Genomic DNA, 21,886 nt, shown 5'->3' with positions numbered 1-21,886 from the left:
TAACAATGGTGGGGGAAACAATGTAAGTTACCAAAGTACACGAAGTACCAATGCGTACTGCTGTTGGTACCGCGCACACTATGCTGCACAGCAGTGTGGCGCTTTGGGGTTGTCTCAGGCGACACTGGTGACCATATTTGTCCAAAATACCCCATGTTTAACGAAACGATTACTACCTACCATGACAAAAATAAGCCAGGTGCAAATTTTGGTCAAAAACAAAGCAAAGGCGAATACGGTGCTGCTGCTGCTGCTGCTGCTGCTGCTGATGATGATGATATTTTGGCTGTACCCTTTGAATCGGGTGGGTGTGCCGCGCACACGCTAGCCAGGACAAACAGAAAGAGAAATGCATGACAAACAACGACACTAACGCGGCCCGAACGAGACACAAACATATGGCACACCAAAAGGAAACACTTGACAACACTCAGCCACATACGAGAAACCAAGAAAAAAAAAACAAAAAAAAACATAACATAACGAAGAATCTCAGAATGTACACTTAACGTCCCTGGGCTGCCGTCGCACACCAGCGTTCCAGGCGGCGCTTTGTACGCGCAACAGCGCGCACGTCCACCACACCGTCGGCGTCCCCGAAGCCGAGAGCTTCCTGCAGGGTCGGAGGCGGACCACTTTCGCGGATATTGTCACAGTGTCCAACACAAAATGTTCGGCGGACTCGTCCCCCTCGCCACAAGCACGGCACACCACACTGGCCACCTGGTCATCGAACGTTTTCTGGCGCACGAGAGTACGGAGGGCTCCCGCACGAGCCTCGAAGAGCAACGCACTCCCCAAGCTATTGTCGTACAGCTGGCAGCCACCGATCGAAGTCTTGTGTTGCGCGTAAACCGCCAGAGTGGGCTTTTCCCGTACAGCACGCTGCCACATCGCCTCCTCTTCCTCACGCACTCGACGGCGCGTGTCACGTGTCCAGGCCGCGGCAGTGTCCACAGAAACAGGCTCGCGGAAGAAGCCGTACTTCTTCTCCAAGAAGTACACACGGCGCGCCAAATTTGTGCGGATGCAAGTCGCCGCCAGATACTCGAACACGCGTCGCGCCCAGCGCTCCCGATGCATGAACTGGAGGCGACCGCGGTATGACAGCTTACTAGCCGCCTCACGTGCTTCAAAGAACGACCAGCCGAGGTCTCCCTGTACCGCTTCATTGGCCACATACCGATGACATCCTACAGCGGTGCGTCCCACTGCGCGTTGCTGTCTCTCGAGCCATTGCCGAGTGGACGTGGAGAGGCACACCACAGCATTCGCGAACGTGAGAGCCGGCACGTGCACCAACTTCCACAGGTCACGCACCATCAGGAAACGGTTGCAGCCCCACAAGCTTCGGCGGCGAAGAATGCACTGGCCACGAACGGCAGACTGACGCACCTTTGCCTCGTGGTGTGAGTACATGGAAGCACCGGCAGAAAGCACTACGCCCAGGTACTTATAAGACGAACACATGCTGATTTCTTCCCCGCCGAGGGTAACTGCTGCGTCTCCGCTGGTTCCCGCGAAGGTAAGAACCACAGACTTCTTGGCGCTGAACCGGAGTCCAAGATGTGTTACCTCAGCGAAGCAGATGTCCAGCAGGGTCTGCAATTCCTGCGGGCACTCCGCCATAAGTACCAGATCATCGGCAAATGCAAGCCCTGGTAGGCGGTATTGCTCGTCCGCCCCAGTGGTGCTGTACCTGAGCCGAAAACCGAGACCACATTGGAGCAGTTTCCGCTCAATACTTGTGGCATACTAGATATACAGAAGCGGAGAGAGCGGACACCCTTGACGGAGGCCCCTAGTTACAGGGATTTGGTCTGACTGGGTCTGACCAAAGTGCGCTCTGATGGTGTTGCCCTCGTAGACACGTTGGACCGTCCGCACCAGCGTTTCCGGAAGCCCGAGACGACTGAGTTTCTGGAAAAGGGGGGCATGGGGGACACTGTCGTACGCCTTTTCCACGTCCAAAAAGCAGCACATTAAAGAGCGCTGCTCCCTGATCGCGATTTCGGCACACTGTGTTAGTATAAACAGGTTATCGTCTAGACGACGGCCTGGACGAAACCCGTTCTGCAGTTCGGTCAGGAGCCGTTTGGACTCGGCCCACCCGCTCAGCCAATCCTTGAGGGCGCCCATGAAGATGCGGTACATGGCGCTGGTAACTGTGAGGGGTCGACAGTCTTCCAGGATATCGGCTTGACCACCTTGCTTGGGTATAAGCGTCAGCCGACCGTGATGCCACTCTTCAGGAATGGGCTCACCCTCCAGAATTCCGGTAAACAGCACCGCCAGCTGTTCTCGTGTCGCTGGCCCGAAGCACTTCAATAGTCGCGCTGGTAAGCCATCCGGTCGGGTGGCCGTACGAGAGCTGAGTCGAGCCAAGACACGGTCGACTGTTATGCTGGAGAACGCCCAGCGGAGTTGCGATGCTTCTAAATCAACCTCGTGCGGGGTTAACAAGGGGCCGGTACCCATGACTACTTCATCAGCAGCTGGTGCGACATTGATGGAATCAGCATCTATGGAGCCGAACAAGCGAGTGAAGTGTTTATTCAGGTGCTCTTTGATATTGGGAACTTGTTGTCCCGTCACGGCATCCCTGAGTTGCTGCGGGGGCTCGTCTTTTCGGTCTAAGTTCTTAACATAGTGCCAGAACTTTTGGGACGTAGCCTTTCCCCCTTCCCGCATAGAGTGCAGCAGGCGCAGGTTATGCTCGGCAAGCTTAGACTGCACTAATGCTTGCACCCTGCGTTTGAGCGTCAGGTAGTGTTGCCAAGTCGTTATTGACGCCTCGGCGCCGCCTGCTTTGACTGCACTACGGTGGTCACGGTTTGCAGCGCGACGCGCTTGCCACACGGTTTCCACCTCGCAGTCCCACCAACGGTTCAGCTTTGGTTGGTTGGATCCGCGTGCTCTTCTCATGTGCCGCTGCATAATGGAGCGGAGGACTGCCACAAAGTCATGATACGTAGCTGCCTCGCTTCTTCGGTGGCTGGTCTCAAACTCTGCGGCGACTGTCTCCATGGCCCGTTCTGGCAGGTACGTACCCGCGGTGGCACGTGGAAAGTAGTCACAGCTCTTCTGGCCACCATGCGCGAAGTGAAGCAACAGGCGGTTGTGATCGCTCCCCAGGCTGTGCACGCCAGGCTCATCAATACAGAACATTTGGAGAAGGCCAGTGAGACGGGGAGACACCAACGCATAATCAATTGTTGTAGCACTGCCACGCGCACACCAGGTGATTTGCCCTTGACAACGTTGACCAAGGTTGGCGATTGCTAACTGCAAGTCGTCCGCCAACTGGACAGCAACCTGCCATTTGCATCGGTGAATCCATCCAGTTCAGTTACGTGACCATTGAAATCGCCTATAATGATTATTTCTTGGTCCTTGGCCCATTTTCTTGCATCATTTAAAACGCAGGTCAGCAGTTCCGCATTAGCTGCCTGGTGCGTTGCTACAACAGACAGGTACAAGACGCACACTGCCGTAGGTACACCCAAAAGTTCGCCAACGGCCCACAGGTGGTCACGGCACTCCCCATACTGACGTTTCCACCGGAGACCGCGTCGCCAAAGCAAGCCCACACCTCCACCTTTGCGATCATTTCCCGACCTATTCTGGCCTGTCCAGCACCAGTCCTGGTGAATGGGCGGTTGCTCTTCATCACGGAAGTGCGTTTATGCTACTGCATAAACAGACATGCCTTCCTCCTCAAGAGCACGATACAGTTCTGCCCATTTCTGGATACGCCGGGCACCGTTCATATTCAGGAAGCCTACTCTTACACACCTACGATGTGCGCGTCGACGACTGCGGTGGGTTCGCTGCAGCTTAATTGATCTCCCTACTGCCCGCACTGTTGGGCCATGTGGTGGCGAACGAAGTTGCCGACCAGTCGGAACAGGTCGAAGCCCGCACTGGGTGGACCCGTTAGCTGCGGGGGTGTTGGCCACAACTGCGGTACAGGTAAATGTTGGGCAGGAGGAGGAGGCTGGGGCCGGGGTATTGTCCCTAACCCATGGGGCACCCGTACTGTCGCAGGTGCAAAAGGGGTTGGGGGCGGTGACCTTTCCCAAGGGAACGCCAGTGGCCAAAGGGGAGTAGCCTGGTACTGTACTTGGTGCTGGGGGTGGGGTGGTGCGTTGACGCTGTGGTCGTTTTGCGTTGCCCTGTGCACTGGTGACGCAAGGGACTTGCGATGCTTCCTCGGCATTTTGGAGTCTTGTGAAGACTGCGGTTTCTGAGCCGTCGTGCGGCCACGGTGGAGTCGATGACCTAAAAAACCTTGAGTAGCTTCACAGATCCTTTCAGCGACGAAGCTGATTCCTTGAGGACTGTATCCCACGCCCTCTTTTTCCCACATCGTGGCGACCCAGCCTTTGTTCAGGTTGACGAACCTATGCCGGGCTCGCTTGCACCACTTTCGCAGCTGGGCATTGGCAAGCATGACGGCGGCCCGTACCTCTTCGCCCTGATTGGTGACATCAGGTATGGAGCATACGAGCAACCTGGTCGAGCGGTCTATGCCGCCATCCAGCTCACGCGTCACCTGCTCGGGCTGGCCTTTCATCACTTCGGTGAGCCCGACGTGTACAACGTAGCGTCGCTGAATTGGCCGAGCTTTGCGGTCGTACCTGGCAATGGATTCCATGGCTGTTGCCACCGAGCTGTTCCCTTTCCGGTACATACACCCCACTGCTTTAGGCAGCTCGATTGCTCTTTGTACAGATGTCGCAATCGCGCCCACGTTTCCGTCCCCGACAATGATGACCTCACGGTCGACACTCTGAGCAGGGAAGACACACTTGTCACCAGGGCCTGGATGCGACCTCGATGCTCGGTGTTGTTGGGAAGAGGGCGTTCCTCCCTGCGGCTGTTGCTTGGATGCGGGTGACAGGGGTGACACAGAGCTGGCAACGATTTTTGCACCGGCATCATTGTGGCTCGGCGACTCTCGGCCGCCTATCTGTGAGCAGTGCAGGCATCTAGTAGCCAAGTCATCTTGCGCAGGGAGAACAAGAGGAACAGGCTGCTCGACGACTGGGGTTTCAACTCCAGTTTCAACTCCATCAGGTTTGTCAGCGGCCGGCGCAGGAGAAGGCCCCGCAGAGATGTCAAGAGTGCTGGAAGCTTCCGTAGGCGTCACTTCACCCTGTGCACGACCACTGCGCGATGTGTGATCCGGTGACTGTAGGATATCCGGTGTCTCGTGCCTTGGGTCCCCTTCTTTGGAAATCGTGGCCTCCGCCTCAGAGCTGTTGTCCACGGAGAGGCGGGGCTGGGCGGTCAACTGCAGAACTTGTTCTTGCAGTTGCATTACTACACTCCTGAGCTCGGTTTCCTCCTTCTCCGCAGCCTCCACTTTACGGGCCAGAGCAGCGCTAGAGGAACAAATGTTGCAGACGAAGCTTCCTGACGTTCGGGCACCCCGGAGAGTCCTGAAGCCGGTTTCATCCAGGTACGCCCACCGGCGGCACTAGTTGCACTGCACCTGCGGCGCGTCATCATCCTCCCGCCGCGTCGTAGTTTTCACCATTTCTCTGAGTGCGCCGATCCGCAGGCGCACGGAGACGGCGGCACGGGAAACAGGTTTGCGGGGGAACGGCGAGGACTGGTTTTGGGAGAAAGCCGGCTCCCCAAAGGCAGTGCTCCTCGATTCGCGGCGCCGCACCTAGGCCTACTGCCTGGTCACGGTGTCTTTCTGGGGTAGTATGCTGCAGACACTCACCAATTTGCTGCTCTAGAAGTGTTCAGTGGAACGTCCGTCATCGAAGCCATACCGGGAAATCAAAAATCCCGCGCGAGGCGGTGAAACTGGGCTGCGAGGCTGAGCGGTAGCAGCAGGGCCAACATCACACCGAACGCACCGTAGTCGGGCGGAGCAGTATAGTGGCGCCATCAGGAGGGCTGATGGCAAACAAGGCTTTGCAGTTCGCTGAAGGCTGAACAACGCACTGGAAGTTTTCTTGAAAACCCTTCCATGGGTGTCATGGCAGACGTCACGAAACACGCGATTTGGCGGGAAAATAGAAATTTTAACTTAAATTAATTTCTCAGTGAATAAGGCATCACTATTGATGCCTGGAAAAGCGTCGGGGGCACTATAAAACATAAAATCTTTCGAATAAAACAAACTTGTATTTTGTGTGCATGGCCCCATTAAGCTTTAAAATAATAATCATAGTGATTGTCTTTAGCACACCCATTTTCAAAACGCTTAAATGAAAACCTTTCGGTCTAGACTCTGGACCGCTAGCACACTCATTTTAAAAAGGGCATTAAAAAGGAGTACTGACACCAAATTTTGACGCCTAAAAAATGATATAATTGGCTTCAGTAGTTTGTACAGATGCCTCACAGAAATTTTTGCAGCGATCCGAGGCCGGAATCCCATCTAAAGTCGATTTTGATTGTCCCGGCCGCGAGCTTCCACAAATCGGCAGCACTAGCGAAATCGCTTTCGGTGTGACGAAACATCGGCCGGCGTGTCTGGCCGGTTCGCGCTATTACGTTTCGTCTACTTTCCAACGGGGGCGTGGCCTTCGGGGCCGCTGACATCTCTGACGTCGACGGCGCACCGCCGTCACATCCGCTGCACGCTTTGCAGTGGCAGTAGCAGCAACGGAGCTGCGCCAAATAAATTTGACGATTTACGTTTAGAACTTCTAAACTGTAAACGGGAACACATGCGCTTTTGAGATGATTACGTTCAGCGCCGAAAAATTTTCGAATCCACGCCCGCATCCATTGCGAAGTCACGCTCTAGTCTATCCGATCCGCTGAGCGAAGAAAAATGTCGCGCACTGTGTGCTGTGCTACGCTGTAGCTGCTGCGCCGTAAAGTTTCGCTGAGCTGTGCTACCACATAACCCCTCGCTGGGTTGGGTGGGTGGTGGTGACTATGATGAAAGTGCGCCGTGTGCTTCATAAGCCGTTGTATTGTGAGGTGCTGAGAAACCGTGCGAGATTCCCAGCCAACTTTCCGAACATGCGATCGTCCATTTCATCGTCAAAGGATTTACCAGATTTACTGCGTGACTTGATGTGTTCGCTTCTTTTTTACTTTTTATTTACGCATCACGGTGTGCTCGACGCCTGAGCGAGCATGTTTCGTATGCCCAAACGCATCGCCGCTTACCTTATGGTTTTCCTACCGACCAAGGCGGAGTGGCTCTGTGTTCGTGTATCCGCTCTGCAAGCATGTGTTTTTGTTTCCTTTTTAAATTGCGTGAAGTTTCTAATAACAATGTATTAGTAGCTTTTTGCGAAACTGCGGCTTGAGTTAACATGCGTGCTACGAGGCTTTCGGCCACGACCGGCTATATTTCTTTCGGCTGCGGTGGCATGCCTGCGGTGGGAACCGCTGTGTCGTTCCAGTTTCTGGTGCTTCAGGCATGTAATTTGACTGCTGGTAAGCTGCCTGCTTTCTGTCCGGGAATTGGAATGTAGTGTGCCAGCTCTGTCAAGCAACTGTTGGTGGGTGAGCCTCTTACCGGCAGTTGTGGAAAGCCAAATATCGTGCTGTGCTTCGTAACTCCTGAAAAAGTGGTGCGCAGCATTGTTATCTTTTGTGAACGCTTCTTTTTTTTGTGGGATAGAGGCATTCAGTGGGCAGGTGCCGTGCGTGACGTTGGCTGTTCTAGATGACGAACAGCTGTATTGCTTTCATTGCCGATGTGCTTCAAGCTGTACCCAAAAGGTCGACATGTCAACAGTGGACCTGTATTGTCTAATATTAATCGGCGCTTCCTGTATCTAGGCCAACCCACTAAGTTTCTCTGTATTTGTCTCATGCGTTAGCAAACAAATACCAATTGAGCTATTTAAATCCAGCCCTGTAAAACCGGCTTCACTAAGCACAAACGCATTGTTAGAAAGACATCTAATAAGGGGAAATATAAGCAGTGTGACAACAAAATGTGGGGTTCCAAAGCCTTTTTTAAATACCCAATTAGTGCATTACGTCACGCTTTTTATTCCTATCGGGTCTGAAGGTACGAGTCTATCATAATTACGCATGTTAATTTGTCTGATTATATGTTTACATAGCATGTATTACGTACTGCCCTTTTTTTCATTAAGGGCCGACTTGCCAAAGAATGCTGACACATTAACACTGTTACAATTCTCGTCATTGAATTTTTTAGTGAAAAGAACTGCTGAAATGACCCCTTAAATGCTGCTCATCCGATACCGTTTTCACAATTTTCACATCAGTTCTTACAGTGTCCACCATGTGCCCCTAGCAGACAGCCAAAGTCTTGTTGAGGCATGCACGAAAAATTTTGATGCATATCAAATAATTGGGTACCACTGCATAGTTACATGTTCTCTGAGCATGCCTAGACAGGAGCTCTCTATTTCAAAGTACTGGTTTGGTGCATAAGGGTGTGAATTTTGTGAAGCAACCAGTTTTGCAAAAACAATTTTATTTTATGATAGCTGAAAGTGATTAGCTTTGTGCCTGATAGCCCTTGGACTGCAGTTCTCTGAATACTTAAAATCTATCCAATTGTACACCCGCCCAATTTTTTACCAATAGCACCGGAGCGCGTTCGGTCGGTCAGCGCCTCGTGATGGAGTGATACGGCAAACTCAGCGAGAGTAGCCGCATGCGCACTAAGCAAAGGCCGCTGCTGCCGTTGTCTGCTAGGCTGTTCCGAGAGGAGACGGCCGCCCCCGATTTTTGTTATTAGCTTATCACACTGCCTGCCATACTCGAAATTTTTCTTCAACACCGGGCACGTGGCGCCAACTGAAAACAGAGTAGTCAACGTTGCCGAACGAACCTTGCGCTGAACGAACTTTGCATTTGGCAACGCTGATTACTCTGGTTTCTGTTGGCGCCACGTGCCCGGTCTTGAAAATTTCGAGTATGGCAGGCAGTCTGATAAGCGAATAACAAAAAATGGGGCGGCCGTCTGCTCTTGGAACAGTCTGCTTTTGGAAAAGTAGGCGAACCGAAACGCGCTATTCTGTTTCGTCTACTTTCCAACGGGGGCGTGGCCGTCGGGGCCTCTGATGTCTCTGACGTCGAGGCCACACAGCCGTCACATCTGCTGCACGCTGTGCAGTGGCAGTAGCAGCAGCGGAGCTGTCCCAAATACATTTTGAAATTCGCCTGTAGAGCTTCTAAACTGTTCATCGGGAATATATGTGCTTTTGCGATGATTTTGTTAAGCACAGAAAAATTCTTGAATCCACGCCAGCATCCATTGCGCTATCACGCTATAGCCGATTCAAAATGCTGTGTGCCAGCTGGTGACAGCTGCCATGGTGTGTGCCAGCTGTACAACAAATCCTCCCGGTTCTGTGCGTGCAACCCCAGAACCGCCCGCTGGGTTGGGTGGGTGGTGGCGACTTTAAAAAATTGCGCATTGTGCTTCAGAATACTTACCATTGTCCGATGCTGAAGGATGGTGCGAGATCCCCAGCCAAACTTTTTGAAGCCTGCGATTGCCCGTATCACTGCCAGGAAATTTTCTACGTGACGTGATGTGTCTTTTTTTTTTTTATTATTATTATTATTTACGCATTAAGATGAGTGAACATGTTTCGTATGTCCAAACGCATCGCCGTTTATCTTGGGTTTTGTAGTGATCAAGGCGGAGGGGAACTACATGTTCTTGTATGCGCGCTGAAAGAATGAAACCAGGATTTTCATCTCAGGCTAAGCAAGCGTACTAGATTTACACTGGTTAAACAACTCATGTCAAGATTAACAAGCAGTCTGCAGTTTCGCCGTTATGTTAGTGTGAATTTGTTTATGCCTGCTGTACTCACTCAGCTTGCGCAATGCCAGCGATTATGGCGAGGCAATTGCACGGGCTCGACGGGTTGAATGGGTAACCGAAGTTCGTTAGCGCGAGTAATAAAAAAAATGCATTCAAGTGCTGCCCTCTGAAATCTTTCAAGTAGTAATAGAAAGGCGAGTACACCTTTGGACAAATTGGTACTGTTGCTTAGTTTCTAGCAAAAGTTTCTCTGTTCAGAAGAGAAGTTCTGTCATTGTTTTTTACGTTGCATGTAAAATTTTTAAACTCTACTGGTTTTACTAACCAGCACTGTTACATTGTTCTGTTTATATCCAAAGAATGTGCTTGAATACAAGCAATTTTTTTGCGCATAATTCCCTTAATTTCTTTTCGATTTCGTAGCCATTAGAGCGTAGACAAGAGTGACTATTAAACAATAATTTTGTGGCACTGCATTTCAGGCAGCAATACAATACTCCAGCTGTAGAGCTCTCCACAAAATTCATGGCTGCACTGGCTCCTGCTAGCACAAAAACTTGTGTCCTCCAAACCTCCTCTATGATGGGTTCCATACAGTTCTTTCTCGTAGCTTGTAGTTGTGCAACGCTTAGTGATCACGGAGCTGGTGCAGTGAGGTTATTTGGATGACCAAACATTTTTTTAGTGCATCTGTATATTTATGCAGTGAAAGTGCAGTGCTTTTCTTTTTTGATGCTCGGTGAAATGTAATGCCAATGGAGTTTGCAAACGTAAATGCATTTACAAACATAAATGCTGTGAACATCCTTCTCTCTGCAAATACAATTAAGGTGCTTTGAAGTACACAGTTTACAAGAATTTTTTAATGTCCCATAAATATGAAGCAGCGATATTCGAAACCAGTTGCAACAAAGTGTAACTTATTGCTCTCAATTTCATGTCCCATTTTCTGCCTAATGATGACAATCACCAGAGCCATTGTGTACAGCATTTCTTACCTGCTGGATGCAGATGGTTTGCCTTTGCTCTATTTTCTCTGTTGAAGAACTTGCAGGGTGTGAAATGCTTGCTGTATATTCCATGCCAAATATTACCACAATAAAAGACTAGTAATGCTTAGAGCAATGCACCGGTGGAATAACTGATTGGAACGTACCATTTTTGTGGAAGTGAAAGCCGACACATGCACTCACAACGGCTGTGTACAAGTGCATTGACTTTATGGGTGCCCTAAATCATAACGACCAAGTATAGTACATGAAACATCTTTCGCTCAACTGTAGTGTACTACACCCAGAAAATAGGCAACGAAGTTAGGCATCAGCTTTGCCTTTAACTGTGATCGTTCACACAGTTTCTGTAAAAGGGGCCAAACCTGCTTAAGTTTTACCAAGAACTACGTGGCAGTTCATACACATTCTGCTGCATCATGCAAGATGGGAGGGAAATGAAGCAAGTGCTGCACGATTTTTTTAATTCCCTGCAAACAAAGCGTCATCGGTCACAAAGCAGAATTAAAACTTCAGTTCCAACAGTTCAAGTAAAATATTTAGCCTTTAATGTCCCTCTAAAGAAAGTTGCAGGCAAAATTCAGCCTTGTGGTAAATTTTTTATCCGTGACGTTGCTTTGTTTGCAAAAATGAAAATGAAAAGCTCTAAGCAAGATCAAACATTTGACACTTGCCAAGCAAACTTTTCAGAACTAAAACGAAAATTTAGGTGCAACAATAGGCACTAAAAACTGAAAGCCAGCCTTTAATAGGCACAACCAAGCCAATTTTACATGTAGTCTGTCGTGTCAAATTGAGCATCTGTCTAAAAGTAATGCCATTGAAAGAGTGCAGTGTAGGTTCATTTTCACTGTTCAAATGCATTGGTTGCAATTTTTTGCAGCATCAAATCTACCTTTTGCTTTGCGACGGGAAGGTTGCACATGACTCGATATTTTTACGTCACGTTTGGCTCTGAATTTGAGACTGTCGCCAGTTCTTGACGCTGCTTTTCTAGTACATCCCATCTGGAAAAACACGCAAGTGCACATATACTCAACATCAATCACCAATAGCCTATTTAGGTCCACTGCAGGGGGAAGGCCTCTCCCATTAACCTCCAACAGCTCCTGTCCTGAGCCACCCCAGTCCGTTCTTTGCACCCAGATTTTTTTACTTCGCCTCTCCATCGAGTTACCTTGGTAATACTGGTTGTCATTTCATCTATTACATGGCCAGCCCAAGTCGAATTTTTCTTAGGTAACTTTAACTATATACTATCCTACACGCGAGTTTGTTTCCCCATCCAAAGCCGCTCTTTTCCTGACCCTAAGCATTACTCCCAACGTTCTTCATTTCATGGCATATTGAGGCAACATTAGTTTTCTTTCTGGTTCTTAAAGCAAGCCGCCGTTTCTGCCCCATATCTCGTCACCGGCAGGACGCATTAGTGGTACTATGCACACTGCTTATGTAAATATTCTTCCACATGGCCCACCGACACAAGTGAGCGCATACATTTTGATGTTCCTGCATGACATCTTTCAGTTTTTGTACATTCTTCCCATTATGCATTGGAGCGTGATAGCAAGTCTTTGGAAGTGAGAGTCCTTTCCTTTTTTGTTATCTCCTTGACTTCCTTTCTTTATTAAAAAAAAATTGGATAAACCACTTCTTTCAAATGCTTTAAGCCAAACTCATGTACGTACAAGAAGGGGTGCTGTCCTGCAGGCCTTGAGGATGTTGACAGACACTGAAATTAACTATTAAACCATAGAAAAGTAGAAGTAAAAAAAAGCTGTCTTCAGCCTAGCTAACAACTGAGTGTCACACAATTAGAATGCTAGCCTTGGTTTTTGATCATCGGCAATGCATCCTCTCAAGGCAAACCAGAATATTGCTGAATGACAGCTATATATTTTCCATGTATTTACCAACTCGATTAAATATGTAGACCCATGCCATATTGAGAAACAGTGTGTTATGGCTAAAGTTACTGATAAATATACATGTGCTTTAGTTTGTCGGGCTTTTTTGTATGGCTGGTTTGTTTCAGAAGAAGCTGACTTTAAAACACATGCCATGCAAAAAATTTAGCCGGATGTATTTGATGTAGCCCAATATGAAAAGTTAAAATTATGTCCGATGTAACCTTATTCATATGCTTCAAGTTACGTCTGATGTAACCTGACATTTACGTTAAAGTGATGTCCGGTCTAATCCACAGTAAAGAATTACTCCCATCTGACAGAACCAGAAATTGAATCCATTCGTCCTTCAGTCGTATGCACCACAAATTGATAAAAATTTTGTTTCTTGTACAATGGTGCATTGAAATTCTCTCTCCCTAAAAGTTCACAAGATGCAAATCCTCTGAAAACTTTGAAGGACAGCTAGATTTGTTGTTTATGTGGACATTGTGTATTGTTCACCTTTTACCCCTGCTGCAACCTGCAAGGGCCAGCAGTGTTGTAAACAAATGTATAAATAAGTAAATGTAAATGGAAGTTACGTTCAATTAAAGGTCAAGTAAGAAAATTTACGTCTGACGGAACCAAACTACAGTGACGCTTTATGTAATCTATGCAACTTTATTCGAAAACAACACTGTTGCCACATACGACAAACCCACGCGACCTGATTATGGGGTTGAACGAGCCAACGCTACACAGGCGATGAGGCACACCGCAGTAGAAGGCTCTGGATTGATTTTGACCACCTGGGGATCTTTAACGCACACTAAAATCTCGAACACAGGCATTTTTGCATTTTGCCTCCATTAGAAAAGCGGCCGCCGCGGCCAGGAATCGAACCCACGTCCTTGGGCTCAGCTGCACAACGCCTTAGCCGCCCACTGCGATGTAGTGTTTGCTTAAAATGTCAGAAGCACGCTTTTCATCATCATAAAGTACGTGTGAAGAAACCTTCAGGGCTGCCAGACCACACACGTGACACTGCACGTGGTCCAGCATTCGCTGGAGCCCGCCAACATTATTCGATGACACCACTGAAGGGAGCGATCGAAGCTGTACCAGATGTTCCTGTACAATCCGGCGTGTCACCAAAGTGTCGCAATAGAATTTCCACGGTGTCTGGGTAACGTCGGTTGCAGTCTGGCAATGGATGCAGCAGCGACCAAAGGTAATGAAACTTCTGTCTACTGTTCAGGCTGGGATTTTTGAGGATGGCTGCCTTAAAGGAGCCATGAAGAGAAAACACAAGTTTGGTTCATTCAAACGATTGCTTCGTTAGAATCATACTGACACCACTTTACATAAACTTCGCTCAAAAAGCTATGTAATTAGGAAAAAAGAGAATGACCATGCGACTCACTAGCTCATTTTCCACAACAGAACCTATGATGTCATACCAGCCAGCTCTGGGATTGGTGGAGGCCGGCAAAAGCAAACGCAAATTAGGCAGAGCTTATAAGCTTGGTGAACGAGCTATTTGTGCTTAATTTTAGTGCACATTCTTTTTAAAGTAGTAATAATGGGCGGACAAACAGTGGAAGTTATGAAAGCACACAGAAGTACCGATGCGTACTGCTGTTGGTACTGTGTGCACTATGCTTGGTGTAGCTGCACAGGACTGCGAGGCTTGACGACACTAGCCGATTGACGCAAGCAACAATGTCTTATGCGACCATATCTGTCAAGCGAGCACTATGTTTCACGAAATGATTCTTTTCTCCCTGAACAAAAACAAGCCCGGTTTAAATGCGGTCAAAAACAAACCAAAGGCAGAAAATGGCTTGCAACTGTATGATGGTGCCATCTAGGTTCAATAACCGGTAAACGAGGCTTTCCAATCGGCTGCAGAGAGGTCGGCTCCTGTGATGTCATTGCAGACCACGAAAACGCACAATTTAGCGGGAAAATCAAAATTTTAACTTGATTTCTCAGTGAATAAAGCATCGTTCACATCCGGACAAGCGCTGGGGCACGATAAAACACAAAATCTTTCGAATAAAATAAACTTGTATTTGTCTTCATCACCAGCCTGTCTACGCCCACTGCAGGGCAAAGGCCTCTCTCATTATTCTCCAGTTCCCCTGGTACTGTGCCAACTGTGACCAATTTATCTCTGCAAACTTCTTGATCTCATCTGCCCATTTGTCTTCATGGCTCCTTTAAACTGCGTCCAAAAGCTGAGCCACTGGCACAACTCCCCACTGAATGTTTGGAGCTGCAGCATTGGGAGCTTCATGGAGCTTCCATGGAGATGACACTCGTCACTCTGAGAATACACTACAGAAGGTGCTGGGGCTGTCGATCCCGGCAGCCGTTGACCATTCCATAGCGATCTCTTGTTGTTGTAATATGTATTTATTAATCATTAATCCCAATTACACTCCGTTCTCTTCTTAGTTTTTAGCTAGCCCAGCATGCCTTCGGTGGCGTCATCGTACCTCATAATTACAGTAGACTCTCGATAGACGGAACTTCAAGGGACCGAAAAAATTAGTTCCGTTTAACAGGAGTTCCGTTTACTGAGATAGATGTGTAAAAGTGCACATTTGTGTGCGTACGCACTCTTCATACCATTTCATGGAACTCTACGCACTAGGAGGTGAATGTAGCTGATAGTTTTTTAGAAAGCAAGAAAACTAAAAAAAGGTTTAGGCACACCATTCACAAAGTTAATTTGGCAATAATTATTTATTTAAAGTACCTTACAGGCCCCTGACAGGGCATTGAGTAAGGGGGGTACATATGAAATGTGCGACATTAACAAGATTTTCAAAAAGGCACTACAAAGAACCACAGTCCAAGAAAAAATTATACAAGAAATTAGCCGTAAATACATATCTAAAGAAACGGAAAATACAAAGATAATGTGTGCTATATCTTGCACGAACTAAGACTAAAATTCCGCACATTCAAGATTAAAAGCACGCAAGGGTAAACAGACACCTGATGCAAAAAAAAAAAAATGAAACACAAAGTTCACATAAAACAGTGATAACAGATTGGTACTGTATTACGAAAAAAAGTGAGCATGAAGAAGGTTACGGAATGTGTCGCCCTTAGACTCGACCGCAATGTTATCAGGAAGACCGTTCCAAAGCCTGATGGCCATGGGAAGTGCGGAAAAGTTAAATGCATCAGTTTTACCGTACTGGTGGGAAAAACTATGTTGGTTATTTACTCTACGTGAAATGTTAGTCGGAACTTTAAGATGTATCTTTGAGTGTGCTGAATTGTAAACATATTTGTGAAAAAGGCATAAAAGAGAAATGTTGCGTCGAAGATCAAGCGGCTGAAGTGAAAGATTTAGTTTAATCTCTGATACACTTGAGGGGTATTTGTAATTGCGTGAAATAAACCTTGCAGCTCTATTCTGTATTGCTTCAATCTTGTTAATCAGATATTGATGGTATGGGGACCAGATGGCTGACGCAAACTCGAGCTGTGATCGAACGTATGTTGTGTAAGCTAGTTTGCTAATGTCAGATGGAGCATGACGCAAATTTCGACGGTCGCTGTGCACTACAAATGCATCAATTATCTTTGTTTGAGTCCTTGAAACTGCGTCTTCACGGAGGTTAGAGGCCTCAACTTCGCGAGTATTACGAGCCACCGAATGTAGAATACGGCAACGCGGTAATGAAGCGCGAATAGCACCACGATGGCACAAACAAGGCAGAAGGAGCTAAGCCCTGTAACCTGACCGCCTTGAATCGAGACCAAACGACTGGAACAAGAACTGCGATGTTGCATTCGTTGCGCTAACACGGCTGACCACTAATGAGACGAGGCTTATGAGACCACTGAGGTCAAAAAAACATGGAAGAAAAACTAAAACAAAAACAAAACAGCCGGAAGCGTAAAAAGCTGATTCTCATCCCGATGGGTTTCATAAGTTCCATTTTAGTTCCGTTTACACGGTGGTGCGGAAATTTTAGTTCTGATTACCGAGAGTTTTTTTGCGTTATCTGAATACAAAACCAACCAACTTACAGGCGACTGTTCCGTTTAAGCGGCAATTCCGTTTAAGCGATTTCCGTTTCTCGAGATTCTACTGTATGTCGAACTCGTCGTCAGGTAAACATTTTTTACCTCGGCATTCAGCTTGCTCAACTCATTGTTGTTGGACTGCAGCCACTCTATGAGTGAGCCTGAACTTTCCACATCAGAAGTATCCAACACTGTCTTTGCTTCATTTAAAAACCTTGTGTTTTGTTGCTGACGAGCTGTTCTTTACTTTCAGCTAAAGCATTCTTCTTTCCGGATTATAACAATGCCTTCTCCACATTGTGGTCACCAACGTTGGTCTTACCGACTGGACACGATAGGCCGGTTCAGTATTCCCCGACTTCTTCCTTCTCGGCTTTCCAGGCACCATCCTCGACTTCCTTGTTCAGACTAAGGCTGCCCCCTTGGTCCGTCCTTCTCTTCATCTGGGTTATCTCTGTGTATCCGACAACTTAAAATGCAACAAGCGGCATGCCTGAAAGAATCCTCAGTACCACATAGATTCATAACTTGGTCTGAGCTGACACCCCGGTATAACTAACGTTTTTTTGGTAGGTTTGAAGGCAATAGTTTGGAATCATAGGTTCATAAGCTAAAAACAAGCTATGTGCAATATGGTGAGAATAATGTGCCCAGGAAATCTGTGTTTAATAGCCACATTTTCCGCCTTACACATCACAGGCAGTGCAAACAAACATTAAAAATGGAAACTGAACGTCCTAAAATATTAGAAATAATTGGTGGCAGGACAAGTCCAGCTAAACAAAATCAATAAGTGACACAAAACAAACAGGTGCCTAAGATGTACCATCGGAGAGTAACACAAGACAAACAGCTGCCAACAATGTACACCCGTCCAATTTTTTACCAATATCACCGGAGCATCGACCGTGCGGTCGATCAGCGCCTCGTAATGGAGTGATACGGCAAACTCGGCGAAAGTGGCCGCATGCGCACTAAGCAAAGGCCGCTGCTGCCGTCATTTTTGCTAGGCTGTTCGAAGAGCAGACAGCTGCCCCATTTTTTGTTATTAGCTTATCACACTGCCTGCCATACTCGAAATTTTTCTTCAAGACCGGGCACGTGGCGCCAACAGAAACCAGAGTAATCAGCGATGCCAAACGCAAAGTTCGTTCAGCGTAAGGTTCGTTCAGCAACGTTGATTACTCTGTTTTCAGTTGGCGCCACGTGCCCGGTCTTGAAGAAAAATTTCGAGTATGGCAGGCAGTGTAATAAGCGAATAACAAAAATCGGGGGCGGCCGTCTCCTCTCGGAACAGCCTAGCAGACAACGGCAGCAGCGGCCTTTGCTTAGTGCGCATGCGGCTACTCTCGCTGAGTTTGCCGTATCACTCCATCACGAGGCGCTGACCGACCGAACGGTCGACACTCCGGTGCTATTGGTAAAAAATTGGGCGGGTGTACAATTGGATAGATTTTAAGTATTCAGAGAACTGCAGTCCAAGGGCTATCAGGCACAAAGCTAATCACTTTCAGCTAACATAAAATAAAATTGTTTTTGCAAAACTGGTTGCTTCACAAAATTCACACCCTTATGCACCAAACCAGTACTTTGAAATAGAGAGCTCCTGTCTAGGCATGCTCAGAGAACATGTAACTATGCAGTGGTACCCAATTATTTGATATGCATCAAAATTTTTCGTGCATGCCTCAACAAGACTTTGGCTGTCGGCTAGGGGCACATGGTGGACACTGTAAGAACTGATGTGAAAATTGTGAAAACGGTATCGGATGAGCAGCATTTAAGGGGTCATTTCAGCAGTTCTTTTCACTAAAAAATTCAATGACGAGAAGTGTAACAGTGTTAATGTGTCAGCATTCTTTGGCAAGTCGGCGCTTAATGAAAAAAAAAGGGCAGTACGTAATACATGCTATGTAAACACATAATCAGACAAATTAACATGCGTAATTATGATAGACTCGTACCTTCAGACCCGATAGGAATAAAAAGCATGACGTAATGCACTAATTGGGTATTTAAAAAAGGCTTTGGAACCCCACATTTTGTTGTCACACTGCTTATATTTCCCCTTATTAGATGTCTTTCTAACAATGCGTTTGTGCTTAGTGAAGCCGGTTTTACAGGGCTGGATTTAAATAGCTCAATTGGTATTTGTTTGCTAACGCATGAGACAAATACAGAGAAACTTAGTGGGTTGGCCTGGATACAGGATGCGCCGATTAATATTAGACAATACAGGTCCACTGTTGACATGTCGACCTTTTGGGTACAGCTTGAAGCACATCGGCAATGAAAGCAATACAGCTGTTCGTCATCTAGAACAGTCAACGTCACGCACGGCACCTGCCCACTGAATGCCTCTATCCCACAAAAAAAAGAAGCGTTCACAAAAGATAATGCTGCGCACCACTTTTTCAGGAGTTACGAAGCACAGCACGATATTTGGCTTTCCACAACTGCCGGTAAGAGGCTCACCCACCAACAGTTGCTTGACAGAGCTGGCACACTACATTCCAATTCCCGTACAGAAAGCAGGCAGCTTACCAGCAGTCAAATTACATGCCTGAAGCACCAGAAACTGGAACGACACAGCGGTTCCCACCGCAGGCATGCCACCGCAGCCAAAAGAAATATAGCCTGTCGTGGCCGAAAGCCTCGTAGCACGCATCTTAACGCAAGCCGCAGTTTCGCAAAAAGCTACTAATACATTGTTATTAGAAACTTCACGCAATTTAAAAAGGAAACAAAAGCATATTCAAAACTGGACAATTGTGCAATATATTTGAATTAAACAAGTGTGCTTGCTACAATACGAAAAAGAGCGGCGCCGGCATTATCTTTTAATTTACGAAGTACTACACGCTATTTTTCGTCTTAAAGGCATTGTTAAAGGCATTATTCCACGTATTCAACTAGTGGGAACCTTGTACGCTTGATTAGCCTGAGATGATAAGCTTTGTTTGATGCCTGGAGAGAGGATACACGAACACAGTGCCAACTCCGCCTTGGTCGGTAAGAAAACCATAAGGTAAGCGGCGATGCGTTTGGGCATGCGAAACATGCTCGCTCAGGCGTCGAGCACACCGCGATGCGTAAATAAAAAGCAAAAAAGAAGCGAACACATCAAGTCACGCAGTAAATCCTTTGACGATGAAATGGACGATCGCAGGTTCGGAAAGTTGGGCTGGGAATCTCGCACGGTTGCTCAGCACCTCACATTACAACGGCTTATGAAGCACACGGCGCACTTTCATCACAGTCACCACCACCCACCCAACCCAGCGAGGGGTTATGTAGTAGCACAGCTCAGCGAAACTTTACGGCGCAGCAGCTACAGCGTAGCACAGCACACAGTGCGCGACATTTTTCTTCGCTCAGCGGATCGGCTAGACTAGAGCGTGACTTCGCAATGGATGCGGGCGTGGATTCGAAAATTTTTCGGCGCCTAACGTAATCATCTCAAAAGCGCATATGTTCTCGTTTACAGTTTAGGAGTTCTACAGGTAAATCGTCAAATTTATTTGGGGCAGATGCTGCCACTGCAAAGCGTGCAGCGGATGTGACGGCGCCGCGCCGTCGACGTCAGAGATGTCAGCGGCCCCGAAGGCCACGCCCCCGTTGGAAAGTAGACGAAACGTAATAGCGCGGCCGGTTCAGGGTGATGTCATATAGTCGTTTTCGGAACCGGAAACGATATCCTGCGCTGCTGTTGTAGGTGGTATTCGTTTGGGCAGGAGACGTGGGCGTAGCTGTGTGAGCAATGCTTGTAAACTTTGCGTGTTCGACATCTTTGCTCCTCAGTTCGTGGCCGGCGCATGGTGTTCCCTTGCACTGGTGCCGAAAACTGCGCGGTGCCGGCACCGCGTGGTGCGCGATGTCGACGCGCACCGCGGCGACGCAGCGGTGCGCGTCGCCGAGCTCGCCTAAGTTGTGCTATGGCAAGCTCGCGGAATGCGAAGTACTGCTCGTGGAAGCCTGTCCGAGCAAATCGACGACGACGCCAAGATGCATTATTTTCCACGCGACGACATGCAGCGCTAAACGTGGACTGAGTTCTTCCGCGGTGGCGGCCTCAAGAACTGTCGCCCAAGCCAGCGGGCTCGGCGTTGCTCGGGTCAGCTTGGGTATCTCTATGGGGTGTTGGGAACTTTAGGCTTAATATCGTGGCGACTATTTGATCGCTGGTATCTGTACAACTGCGAATGACCATCCCTTACACAACTTTTCACCACACCATCATCCCCTTTTTCGCATATGGAGCTTTATTTTGGCGATAATTTCCGTTTCAGCGGTCGGTGACCAAGACATCTGCCGCGGCCTGTTTTGATACTAGCCCGCAGGTGGCGCCATCTTTCGGCCGCTCGCCGCACCGTGGTGCCTGCAGTGCTGGGTCGGAGCGCCGAACCTCCGCTTCCGGTCAGCGTAGGCTTACCATCGCGGCAAATATCTGAACGCCACTTTTTAAATTCAGCGCTGATAACAACCCCTAGCACAATTTTTCAACACACTAACATCTACTTTCTCGCATGTGGAACTTCTTTTTCGGATTAGATTGATTATAAGAGTGGCGACAAGCTGTTGCTATCACGGTCTCCGCTGGTTCGAGCCGCAGTGATATTAAAAAACGGACGACGGCGAAGACATCGCCGGCCTAATCGCCTGGCCAAATAAAGTTGTTCTGTCTGTCGGGTGGCAACGACTCATCCGAGTCTGACGATTCACACGACATGTCGACTGCGCGGGCGAGTGCGGACCATGTGCAATCGTAGCAGACGATGCGGCGAACGTCCCTGACGTCACGGGTGAGAACGTGACGTAAGACTGGCCCGCTTGCAGGCTGGCCTTCGAACGGCCATTTTCCCGCGCGGCGACCGAATTTGAAACTGATTGCAATAAACTTGCTATAATTAATTCTACGTTGGCGGCTGACGGCTTTCGGTTCGACTTTCGCAATTACTGGGCCAATAGGTATTCTTTACAGTATAAAAACTGAAAGCGAGAAATTTAGTGTCAGTACGCCTTTAAGTACAGGTACGTCATGCGCAAAAGATTATAAACCACGACATTGGCAATCTTGAACAATTTCTCACCCGCATGAAAGGCAAATGTATGTGCTTTGCGGATACTTTGAGTTCAATAACCGCTCACATGCACACAATACTTTCTCAAAATGGTCATGTCGATTCCCTATACCCATA

The sequence above is a fragment of the Haemaphysalis longicornis genome, unplaced genomic scaffold (genome assembly GCF_048455015.1).
Source record: "Haemaphysalis longicornis isolate Haplotype H1 unplaced genomic scaffold, Haemaphysalis longicornis Haplotype H1 scaffold_2, whole genome shotgun sequence".
In the NCBI taxonomy this organism is placed as follows: Eukaryota; Metazoa; Arthropoda; class Arachnida; order Ixodida; family Ixodidae; genus Haemaphysalis; species Haemaphysalis longicornis.
Note: the sequence above shows the minus strand (reverse complement) of the source record.